The following is a 12261-nucleotide window of genomic DNA, read 5'->3' on the forward strand; positions in this document are numbered from 1 at the left end:
AGGAGCGAAAATCCCTAATACAGTGTGTGAACCAATGTGGCCAAACTATTCAGAATTTGGTCCCGGATGGATACAAGAGTGATCACATCCTTAACTATCCCATTTCCAGCAACTTTGCATGCTTACAAAGCACTGAAAAGCCCATTCATTATAACTGCCCACCTACAATGCCCCAGTTTATATGTTTATCTTGAAAGCCAATTATATTCCTAAGTTTGTTTTGCAACTTTTCTCCCAGGAAATTTCTAGCCATTCTCTAGAGTTAAGCTGTTGTATGACTTCTTTATCTCTTTCCAGAATCCTTTCCCATTCTATTTGGCACCTAGAAGTTGGCCATGAGATTCGAAGTGAATACTAATGTGACTCCTGTACTAGCCCTTCTGCAAAGAGGCAGAGTAATCTTGGAGGCAAGGGCTCTACAGTATGATACAGTCCTTATTATCTCCCTGTATGGGACCTATATTAGTTAAGCCTCACTTCTCTCAATTGTGAAATGGAGAGAATGCATTCTGGTAAAGAATGGTTGATGCTGAAGTGAATGCATGAAAGGAAAATGCCTAGCACGTAGTTGATACTCAACTTTTTAATGGGTCTTTCTTTTTCAACATATTTGCTCAGTCTACTTTTTTTTTTTTTTTTTTTGCCAAGTGCTATTTAAATTTATTTATTTATTTTTTATTTATGGCTGTGTTGGGTCTTCGTTTCTGTGCGAGGGCTTTCTCGAGTTGCGGCCAGCCGGGGCCACTCTTCATCGCGGTGCGCGGGCCTCTCACTATCGCGGCCTCTCTTGTTGCGGAGCACAGGCTCCAGACACGCAGGCTCAGTAATTGTGGCTCACGGGCCCAGTTGCTCCGCAGCATGTGGGATCTTCCCAGACCAGGGCTCGAACCCGTGTCCCCTGCATTGGCAGGCAGATTCTCAACCACTGCACCACCAGGGAAGCCCCACAGTCTATCTTCTTAATCCCCCTTGTTAAAAACTTACTCTGAACCTCTTGCCCATTTCAACTCAGCCCTGTCACAACTTGAGAGAAGCAATCTGTGAGCAAGTAGCTGCAGCAATGCCTCCAGCTGTATAATCCCAAAGCTTCAGTGTTTGGTGATGGCTTGGGAAGGATGGCGCCTTCCTAGGAAGAAGTGACACTATGGTTCCACCTTCTGTGAGACCACAGGCAGCCTGACAGATAAGAACATTTCCTGGGCTCCCACTGGGCTCAAAGCACCTGATTAGGTTCAGTGAGGGATGACAAAGGAAGGAGAAGATGGGCCTCCTTCTTGGCTGCTCCCTCCACCAACTGCTTAGAAGCCTGAGAGGAGCCTGAGAGTAAAGGTTAGCTGGAAGATGTCACACCACAGCGCCCTCTACTCAAGGAGAGCTCATTTTGAGCTGGCAAGTATTCTGTTAGCACAGAAAATATTCATTCCTGGAGTAAGGGAATTGGTAGTTAACCAGATCCAGGGCACTCAGGAGGCCTTGTGAATCACAGACATGCTGAACAACCTCAAAACTCTGCTGAGAACACTGAGACTATGTCTTCCAGTCACAAAGGAGCACAGAAGCCTTCTGTAAACCAAGGGAAGGTAGATGCTGTGGGATTGCTTCGCAGAGAGGACAAAATCTAGGACAGCAGCTACAATAAAGCCACAGCTAAGCCACAGTCCTCCTGGTGTCTCTTTTTACTCAGTCCTTCTTAAATTTTCTGATTTGTCTTTCGTGGATATTGCCTGATCAAAAGGAAAATCTCTTGTTTGACCAGAGAAGGGCTGGGAATGGCAGGGGAGGTGCGCAGAGGCCAGGCAGGGGCTTGTTTATCTCTATGGTGGATCCGTCCCTCCTTCGGAAGAGCAGGCTGTTCCACCCCGAGACAATGGGGAGCATAATTGCCCCGCCGTCTCAATTATTTTTAAAATTCAAACTTGCAAGGGCGGATTCATGTGTTTGCGTTTAGGAGAAAACCCAAGCCCTCCCACATAGTCGTGGGCTTTGTTCACACAGTTTTCTTCTGCGAGTTTCACTCTCCCGGGGATAACTAGATTCTCTAGAAACTAAACTGAAGTGCAAGATTAATCCAGGTCGGTTACATGCCAGTTGTTTTCTACAAACCTTTGAAGGTGGATGTGTGATAGATATTTCTAATTATTTATAATGACACTTTTATTACGATGGCTCTTTTCTCCTAAGGACTTTGTGATTTCAGCATGCTTTAGAAGGCTAGAGTTATTCATCACAGCTTATTTATTTAAAAATTGAGGTGAGGTGAATATGGAAATAAGCAATCTAAAACTTTCTTTTAAAATCATATTTTATACATCTTTCCATTATTAACATTTTTATATTGCCAAGAGTGCTTACTTTGCTGTTCCAATTCAGTTATATATATATTTTTCAAGACAAATTTCAAAGTTGTAACTTAAAACAATTTAAAACAAAGTCAATAATGCTTAAAAGCAACTTTAGTATAGGAGAAAAACTCCAGACTTGAGACAAAACACTACATTTAGTTTAGCTGTACCACTTTAGAAAATGTTATTTAACCTTTCCAGCCTCAGTGTCTTTAGGTATAAAACAAGGATGAAGATGTCTACTTGACTGAATTGTGGTTATGAGAGTTGAATGTGATTAATTAAGTGCATGAAAGCTACCAGGTGAAAGAGTTTGATAATTAGTGTTTTCCTGGGTAAATATCATATAGAGAGTAATGTTCACAGAACTGAAGAATAGCTTTGAACAGAGGTTCATATTTGAGGATCGTGGATAAAGGTTCAAAGATGGGCTTCTTCAGGAAGCCCATGAATACCCTGAAAACAATGTGCAAAACTTCTGGGCATCTGTGTATGTTAGGACTCTCTGGGTTGTGACAGAAACTGAACCCATACCAGCTTATTCTACCAAGAAAGTACAGGTAGAAGCCTGGGTAGCTTGGGAACAGGTGGAATCAGGGCTTGGAATACAGCCAAGGTGCTCCACCTAGAGGTTCTGTTTCTTCTTCAGATGGGCATTATCTGTAAGCAGATAGGGTGAGGGATCCTGGAGAAAGACAACCAGGCATGACTTTCTTGACATAAGCCATTTTGGCCTAAACTGTTTTGTGATCTAAGCCTGGCCATTATGCTTGCCCTAGAACAGGTCTCAGTAACTAATGTTCTTAAGGGAAGTAAGGGAATGCAGGAACGAAAGAAGTAAAAGCAGTCAAGAAACAATAGTTCAGCAATAAAAGAGTCCTAGTTCCTCCTTAAGGGATCTACCTAACGATCTGATACAAGTCTGAGTTCTGCAGGAACTAAGCCCCCCACCCAGCTGGAGGATGGAATGATGACGTTGACCCTCCTGACTTCAATCAACTAAAGCCTGGACACTGGCAACCTTTGCCCCAGTGCTATGGTGAATTCTTCTCTGCTCAAGCCCCTTCATGAGTATGCATGTTCCCTTAGCTTAGAACTTCCCCAATTTTGCAGTTCGGGGAGACACTGCTTTGGCAAAGACCCCTGGTGTTCTCCTTACTTGCTGCAGGTAATGATAAATCCTTCCTTCTCCCGATCTTTGGCTTGGTTTTGTCTTTCGCCTCAACACCCACCAAGAGGCGAACCTAGCTTCTATTTAACATAGTCACTTTTACACAGGTGACCAGCTTCTTGAAAACACATTGAGGGGCATGGATTCAGACGATTACATCACCCATACTAGAGAGGAACTGGTTCTCTCTCTTCCCAAGTTAAGAAGTCTCAGGAAAGGACACTGATCATTCTGTCTTGATCAGAACATCCCTGTGGCCAGGAGGCAGGGAATTTAAAATGCTAGTGGGGACCACTTGCATGAAAGAGTAGGAAAAAAAAAAAATTTCCTAGGAGAAAAAGGGGCTTGAGTGCGGCTCCAGGGAGACAAAATTCACATAAATGGACTATTTTGTGGGAATTCTTTATCAGATTTTCAAATGTTTTCATTCACCATAGAAGAACCACATATCTGCAGATTTGAGAATTAAGAGATTGTTTGCTTTTGTGGAAATATCTTGTGGCAGATATTTCTTAAAGAAACCCAATGTTTCTGTGAATATGTAAACGTTTTCACTTAACTGCAGTCCTATGATTAAAAAATTAATGCAAAGTTATTTATTCATAACCTTCACATAAATTAATATTCCAATTGAAGTGCACAGAAGACTCCAATTAAGTTTAATAATTCTCACTGGGCATCTAAGGTTCCATAAAAATGGCTAATATCTGTAACTAGCTATCAATTTAACTCAACAAATATTTGAATACTTATTATGCATAAGATTTGAGCTTAGATAATGTTAAAGGAGAGTTGACCACTTGAGGAAAACATCCTTAGTATCTGTGATGATTAATTTTACGTGTCAACTTGGCTAGGCTATGATGTCCAATTGTTTATCAAACGCCAGTCTTGACGTTGCTGTGAAGGTATTTTTAGATGTGATGAACACTGAAATCAGTAGACGAGTAAAGCAGGTCAGTTTCCATACTGTGCGTGGAGACTAATCAGCTGAAGGCCTTAAAAGCAAAGACAGGTTTCTCAAAGTGGCAATTTAGCCTCAAGACCGCAGCATAAAAACCTTGCCTAAGTTTCCAGCCAGCAGACTTCCAGACTGCAGACTTTGAACTGAACACTGTAACAACAGCGCTGCCTGGAATTTCCAGCCTGCTCCACAGATTTCAGACTTGCAAGTCCCAACAATCATGCGAACCAATTCCTTAAACTAAGGCAGAGTCTCTCTTTCTCTCTCTCTCCTATTGGTTTTGCTTCTCGAGACTCTTGGCTAATACAATATCCCTAAAATATAAAGGGTATCTAAAATTTAGAAGAAAAAGCCAACAACCCAAGAATAAAATGAGCAGAAGAAGCAGACCTTCCGCAAGTTCACCTACCTTGGCGTGAACCTCGACCACCTGCTTGGCCAAGTCCTACCAGCAGCTCGGGCCGCGGGGCCGCGGGGCCGCGGGGCTGCGGAACCAGCCTGCGGAGGAAGCCTACTCCCGGCTAAAGCGGCTGCGCAAGACCGAGACAGAGGCGCCGCCCACGAGAAGCCCGACGTGGTAGAGCTGCACCTGAGGGTCATAATGGTCCTGCCTGAGATGGTGCGTAGCATGGGAGGGGCGTCTACAACTGCAAGAGCTTCAGCCAGGTGGAAATCAAGCCTGAGATGATGGGCCCCTACCTGAGCGAGTTCTCCACCACCTACAGGCCTGTGAAGTACGGTGGGCCCGGCATCAGGACCACCCACTTCCCGTGCTTCTTCCCCCTCAAGTAGCCTGAAAGCCAATAAAGGAACAGCCTTCTCAAAAAAAAAAAAAGTGTTCTGTGACTGTTTCACATAAAAAGAAATACAAAAGATACTTAATGTTGCTCAAAATTAGGGACATCACATTAACAGTAAGTTAAAATATCTAGCTTACATATCAGAATGACAAAAAATCAAATACTTTAATTTCTTATTAAAAAACAAATGAACTCAATTGTTGATTATGTAACCACACAGAGATGAAAGTTACTTCAGGTTAAAAAAATAACTTCAGGTGATTACTTTTAGTAGTAAATACATTGTTATTTTAAAACTACAAAAGGTGTGTTTAAGATAAAACTAGGTAATTACATTAAGGTAGTTAAGGGAGGAGTTTTCATCATGAGAAAACGGAGAAAAGATACACATATAAAGTAAAACAAGTTAAATATAAACCTACAGTCTTAAATTTGAATTGGAAACATTTTTTTTCTCTTAAAAAAACCCCTACATTTCCTGACTCTGTCCACAGAAAAGGCCTAGTAGCAATGAGAAGTTGTGTGGTTTGTAAATAATTTTCCACTAAAATATTCTAGGACTCTTCGTGAAACAACTGTTTATAGCCAGACCTGGGGCAGATAATGGGAAGATGAACCTGAGACATCTTATTGAAACAGGAAATAAGGAATTTATCTAGACCAATGTACTCATATCAAGAGAAAACAGAAACCAAATGGAAAGGACTCTCCCCAATGGTCTAAAATAAGATAATGTGAGCATCAGAAAAAAAAAATAATAATAATGCCAACCATAGATTGAAACACACACAATATATAAAAACCCATTAGCTCATTAATAGTCTTAAGAAAAAAATATTCCTTGGTTACCATTTGGAGTTCATAAGACCCAATGTCATTTCTCTAAAAACTGACATCTGTTCTTCTTTTCCTGTACACACTTTATTTTAGGGTAACTAAGTAATTCATGTGTGAAGTTCTTTATAGAAGAATCTTTTCTAATACATGCTGAAAGAATGATAGAATTAGAAAATCATTATTTGCAACCTCTAGGTTACCAATGGAACTGGGAAAAGATCATTAATGGATATTCAACCATTTGTTAAGGTTAATAGGGAACTTCATAAGAAGTACCCTGCATCCCCAAATCTAATCATCATTAAAGTGAGACTAACACTTAAGTGTTGGTAATGATGTGGAAAAGTTGCTACCCTTGTGCACTATTGGTTGGCATGTAAAATGATACAACTGTTGTGGAAAACAGTGTGGCAGTTACTCAAAAATTTAAAAATAAAATTACCATATGATGCAGCAATCCCACTTCTGGATATAAACCCCCCAAAAATTGAAATCAGGGTCTTGAAGAGATATCTGTACACCCGTGTTCATAGCAGCATTATTCACAATAGCTAAAATGTGGAAGCAACTTAAGTGTCCACTGAAGGATGAATGGATGAGCAAATTGCAGTATATACACGCAATGGAATACTATTCATACTTAAAAAGGAAGGAATTCTGCTACAAGATGGATAAAACTTGAGGATATAATGCTAAGTGAAATAATCCAGTCACAAAAAGACAAATATTGTATGATTCCTCTTGTACTTAGGATAATCAAAATCATAAAGACAGAAAGTATAATGGTGGTAGCCAGGGCCTGGGGGAAGGGAGAGTGGGGAGTTATATTTTAATAGTTTTAAAGTTTTAGTTTCACGAGATGAAAAATGTTGTAGGGATGGATAGTGTTGATGGTTGCATAACAATGTGAATGAATAAATACTACTGAACTGTACACTTAATAATGGTTGTGCTGGTACATTTCATGTTATGTATATTTACCACAATTTTTTTAAAAAGTGAGACTACCAGGCGCGTGCATCCTGATGTGATACAAAAGGAACTACATATTACAACCTATAAGAGATGTTTGCCTAGATAATTGCAACTAAATCTACTCAAGCATCCACATTTAACCACCTGCTTACAGGGAGTACAGAGTGACAAATGAGTTGAATTTGGAATGGTAAGCAGAACTTTGAAGTTTGACAGAAGGAGGGAGGGCTGAGAGGAAAGCATTAAAAGCAGGGATCAAACCACAGGAACAAAGGAGCAGCAAGCAGTTCCTGTGGGAAATAACAGGCATTGAGCTGCTTTCTGAAGACCTTGAATGTCTTGACTGAGAAGTGAGAAGACAAAAACAAATAAAAATAATGGCAGTCACTTGTGAATGCTTTCTAGGGACCAGACACTGGGCTTCTTGTGCTCATTTATTTCTCACCACAATCTTTTATGAGAGGCATTATTTTCATTGTTTTACAAATGAAGAACCTGGGGCTTATGAAAGGTTAAATAACTTGCCCAAGGACACTCGACACTTACGAACAAAGAAGGGTTCAAAGGTTCAACATCATCGCTTTCTTGACTGTAGAATAGAAAATTCATTGAAGAAAGTACTGCTTATACCTCTCTAGCTAATGCAAATCAGTCTTTGTGATTTGTCCTTGGCTTACTTATTTATCACATACTATATTTCATTGATTCAAGATGCCATCAATTGCAAGACTCACAATTATTTCATGTACCAAGAAAAATGCCATCAATTAAAATAAAATACCGTGTTTTATCATTTAGAATTTTTATTTGCTACCTATTGAAGGAATCCCTATGGTATTATTTAGACATTTATTTTGAATCATATATCACTTTTATCATACATAAAATTGACAATATTAGCAAACTATGTTGGCTAAGAATTCCTAAAACTTCTTACCATTCATGACTTTTTCACATTGCTTTTCAATTCAGTCAGCAAGGTCTCTGTTCTTCCACATATTTTTCTTTGTGCCATCAAGAGCCAAGATATAGTCAAAGTCCACTGGTGTTGGGCTCTTAAGTCAGTTTTGCCATGATATAGAGGTAGTCTACTTTTGAGTTCCATTTGGAACTTAACCCATTTTTTTCATGTCCTTCCCACCTCCTCCTGCAATTGTTTATATCCTACGGGGTAAAAGAGTGTTTCTGATTTTCCTCCAAGGTACTGAAATTTAATTTTGCAAGTTTTGAGGCTGAAATTTTCATATTTTCTTAAAAAATGACAACTATGTCATGATTGGTGCCAGGCAAAATAAGGCGTCATTGGGCATAACTTGTATCTTGATTACAGAGGTGTTAAAATGTGACAAAGAAAAATGCAGGCCTTAGGATCGCTAAATATAGTAGTTAAAAATAACATATCTGCTTAAACATTATGCGATGTGGAGACAGAATTAGAGTAGCTAGCTGGGAGGCTGCCTGGGTTTAAATTCTCTTCTTCAGTTTCTTACTGCCTGTGGGCTCAGGGGCAGTCTCCTTCTCTCCCTACCTTCTCCCCGTATTCCCTTCCTTCTTTCTTGCTCGTATTTATTCAACGTCTGTCACGAACTAGACATTAGTATAGGTGCTTGGAAGTCCTTAGGAAATAAAATAAGGATGACACCCTTATCCATTTTGATTTTAGTCTTAAGGAAGAGAAGTCTTACGAAAAACATTTTAGCTGTGGACAATCACAAGTAAGTCAACAAAGTCAAAATAAAAACGTGTTTTTTCCTACTATCAATTTAGACTCTTCAGAAATTACTTTCCTGATCTTCAAATTCTTTATTTGCATATTACATGAATAAATTGTGTATGTGTGCATATTTGTATGTGTGTGTTACTCGTTAAAATCAAAATACAGATGGAGATATTTCTACAGAATGTCATGTATTCTTCAAGGTGAAGAAGAAAAACTTCTGCCTAAAATGATGATCAGTGAAATGCAAAAAAGGTAACAGCATGGAAAATGAAACGCAAATGAGGTTTATAAAATTATCTTGGTTACATTTCTCTACGGTGTTGTCTGCAGCCTAGATGACCCTCTCATTTAGCACATGAGTTCTTGGTTAACTAAGTTACCTTTGGAGTTACTTTACTGTTGTTCATGTGTGTTAGGAATTTTATTTTTCCTCCCTTAAATCCATGGAGAATATATATCATCCCAAATGCACACAGTCATTTTGAATTTGAAATATTTCCTTGGACTCTTCATATAGGAACAAATCTATTATTTTGTACAGGAAATATTTTTTCCTTTGCTTGCCATCACAGGCTAAAGAGCATATCATCTTCAGCAATTTAAATTTAAATGAATCAATGGGTTAACTTTGATTTGCCTCTGTTCCTTCATAGCCACATATAGTAGTTTGCATTAATTAAATTAGTAATAAAGGAATTAAAATTGCTAGCTTCTAAGGGAGGGACATGTCAGTGGTATTAAATGTTGCACTTGGAATGATTGTCCTTGCATGTTAATTATTAGCTGCCTGAGATGCAGAGGAAGTTCAAGGAAATGATACTCTAACCACATGTTATCTTAATTTGGGAAAAGTTCCTTTAAAGGATGAATTGCATTGCAATGGGCTCTCTAATCAGACCATACACTAATTTAGAATCAATGACCTCTAATTCTTTAAATCCACTATCACTGGCAGTACTTGGGAGGCTTCTGTAAGGCTGTTTACAAGTTACCTATCTGGACACAACAAAAGATGGATTTGTTTACAAATTCGAATTTGTAATTGTGTGCACTAGAAAGCTCATCTCTTTAGTTGCAGTGGTGATCAGATCATTTGTGGCATCGTGTTTTTGGTGTATGCGTAGACTTGCGAAAGAGGAGAAAGAGGAAGGAAGAATAAGAAAAAAATGACCACTAATGCGGTTCTTATCAATTGCCTAATTTCTTTCGGCAGCCTAACCGCTGCCACTTTTGGACTGCACAGTGCAGGTGACCATTTTTCCTCTGTTAAGCCTAGGTATACAAGTAATAATGGGGCAAGATTAGCAATTGTTTGGTTGCTGTAGCGTCCATTCAATGACTTTCAGTCTAAAGAACAAGACACTCCAGCAGAAAAGAGTTTTCTTTTTGAGTTCCTTACCCCTGGTTGGAAACTTGGGCAGGACTCATGGCTTTTTGGTTCACTGAGAGATAATAGACAGTTTTGTAATTACTTGAAATCACACAACATAGTCTCAATTCAGCAAGCAAGTGTCCACTCCAAGGTATTAATCAACAATGCAATCTTCATTGTGAAGTAAGGCTTTCATTTTCCATTTTGCTCTGACTAAAGCTTGAGCACAGAAGTGCAGTGTGAATGCTTTTTTCCCCATTCTCACCACACCCTTGCTTTGTATCTGTAGCTTCGACTCTGGACTTGGAGTAGGGGAAAGGGGGCGGGAAAAGGCTTAGGGAGGTAGGCTTCAAGGTCTCTGGCCTTGGAGGATATTTAAACCTGTCTCTTCTGATTATTTAATTTTTTTCCCTCCAACATAGCATAGTGGGTCACAGTTGCAACAGACTAAGAAACAAAGGAAGCAAGTAACTAACCTGATTGAATTGGAAGACTTGATGTCACCCCAAACTTCACTCCATCAATCTTAGCTATACTGGGTCACCTAAGTCCATATTGCTGTAAACTGCAGTAGACAAGGACAAAGTGAGATGAGCGCACATACATCCAATATCTCCTATACAGCAGGTGCTGCGGTCCTTTTGCCTATGTCAAACCTTGACATTGCCATTGAGCCTGCTGACAGCGGCACAGACCTGACTTTAAGCTAGAATGAGGACAATTCTGTATGTGTGGAGACCATTTCCAAGAATAACTACAAACAGGTAGGCCAGCATTTGCCCAAGAGCTAATCTATTGGACCAGATACCACCAGCAAGTCAGCAGTTCTCAGAGACTTTGTTTTCCCAATGTGGGAAGAGATGCTGCTCGTTGTTTTCATATTTTAAAAACATATCTATTTCTTTGCTTACTGCCTCCATCTTTGTAACCTACACTCCATTGAACTGGGCTTCCCTGCCCTGCAGAAATCTCCAGTTTGCACTCAATAGTCCACACGGAGTCATTTTCTTCTTAACATGTGCATTTTATTCTTTAAAGGACAACAGGCTCCAATGTAATTAGTATTCCTGCCATTTTACAAAGGAGGTAACTGAGGCTCAGGGGTTTGGTGTTGTGCTCCAGGCCTTACTGCTAATAAGTTACAGATCCACATTCATTTAGGAGTCCATTCAGGGTCTGCTTGATTTTAAAGACTATAATTTTTCCATTAAGCCAAAAAGTACATCTGTCCCTCAAGAATGCCCTGTGCCATTTGGGGAACACAAAAAGCAAAGTAACCATCTCTCCCTTCACACCATCGCCACCATGACTTCATCTAGGATGTGGTGGATAGTCAGGTCTGCTGGATCTGTGAAGGATTTGGTGAGGGTATATGTATATGTAGGTCTGTTTAATAACGCCCTCCCAATTATTTGTTATTTATATAGTCCTATCCATATTTTCCTCTCCTTACATTGAACCTTCCTGCTGAGCAGTTTTATGTCTGCAGAACTTGTGCCTGAAATGTGAAAACACAAGGAAAAGGTTAATGAAAGCAGTGAGAAAACTTTTCGGATATCTTTCAGGATGTTGCCTGTGATCTTTTAGATTTATATTCCGATTTACTGCCTGGATACCTGAGTGCTTGCTGATTAGTATGATTGTCCAAATGACCAATGACATGAATTACTGAAAACCTAATTAGGCCTTTTGAGCTAAGAATATTTTTTAAGAGACTCTGACATTTGGTGAGAAATGTGGTGTCAGCGGAATATCTAGCCTGAATATAATTTCTAATTTGGGGAAAAGTATTGGCATGTAATTATGTGAGCATATAGAGAGAGCAATTATATGAACCTGTCTTGAGTGCTGAACTTTGGAACAATGAAAAGGGACAAATGTGGGCCAGAGACAGACAGAACACATAATGTGCCCAGTCTGCCCAGAAACTTGTATACACGCTTAAAATTTATACACTTAAGACCTCTAAATAGCTACCAGGCATTACTACAAATAATTCTTATGTGTTGATGCCAAAGAGTATTTAATACCATACAGAGGGATTCGAGGTCCTGGGGGAGGGGTGAATGTTGGTCCCAGA

At 39.6% G+C, this 12261-nt stretch overlaps 1 pseudogene; it reads left to right on the forward strand.

Moving 5' to 3' along the window:
• Positions 1-519: 519 nt before the first annotated feature.
• On the forward strand, positions 520-5269 carry LOC132365458 (small ribosomal subunit protein uS19-like; annotated as a pseudogene).
• The last annotated feature ends 6992 nt before the right edge of the window (positions 5270-12261 follow it).

The sequence above is a fragment of the Balaenoptera ricei genome, chromosome 4 (assembly GCF_028023285.1).
Source record: "Balaenoptera ricei isolate mBalRic1 chromosome 4, mBalRic1.hap2, whole genome shotgun sequence".
In the NCBI taxonomy this organism is placed as follows: domain Eukaryota; kingdom Metazoa; phylum Chordata; class Mammalia; order Artiodactyla; family Balaenopteridae; genus Balaenoptera; species Balaenoptera ricei.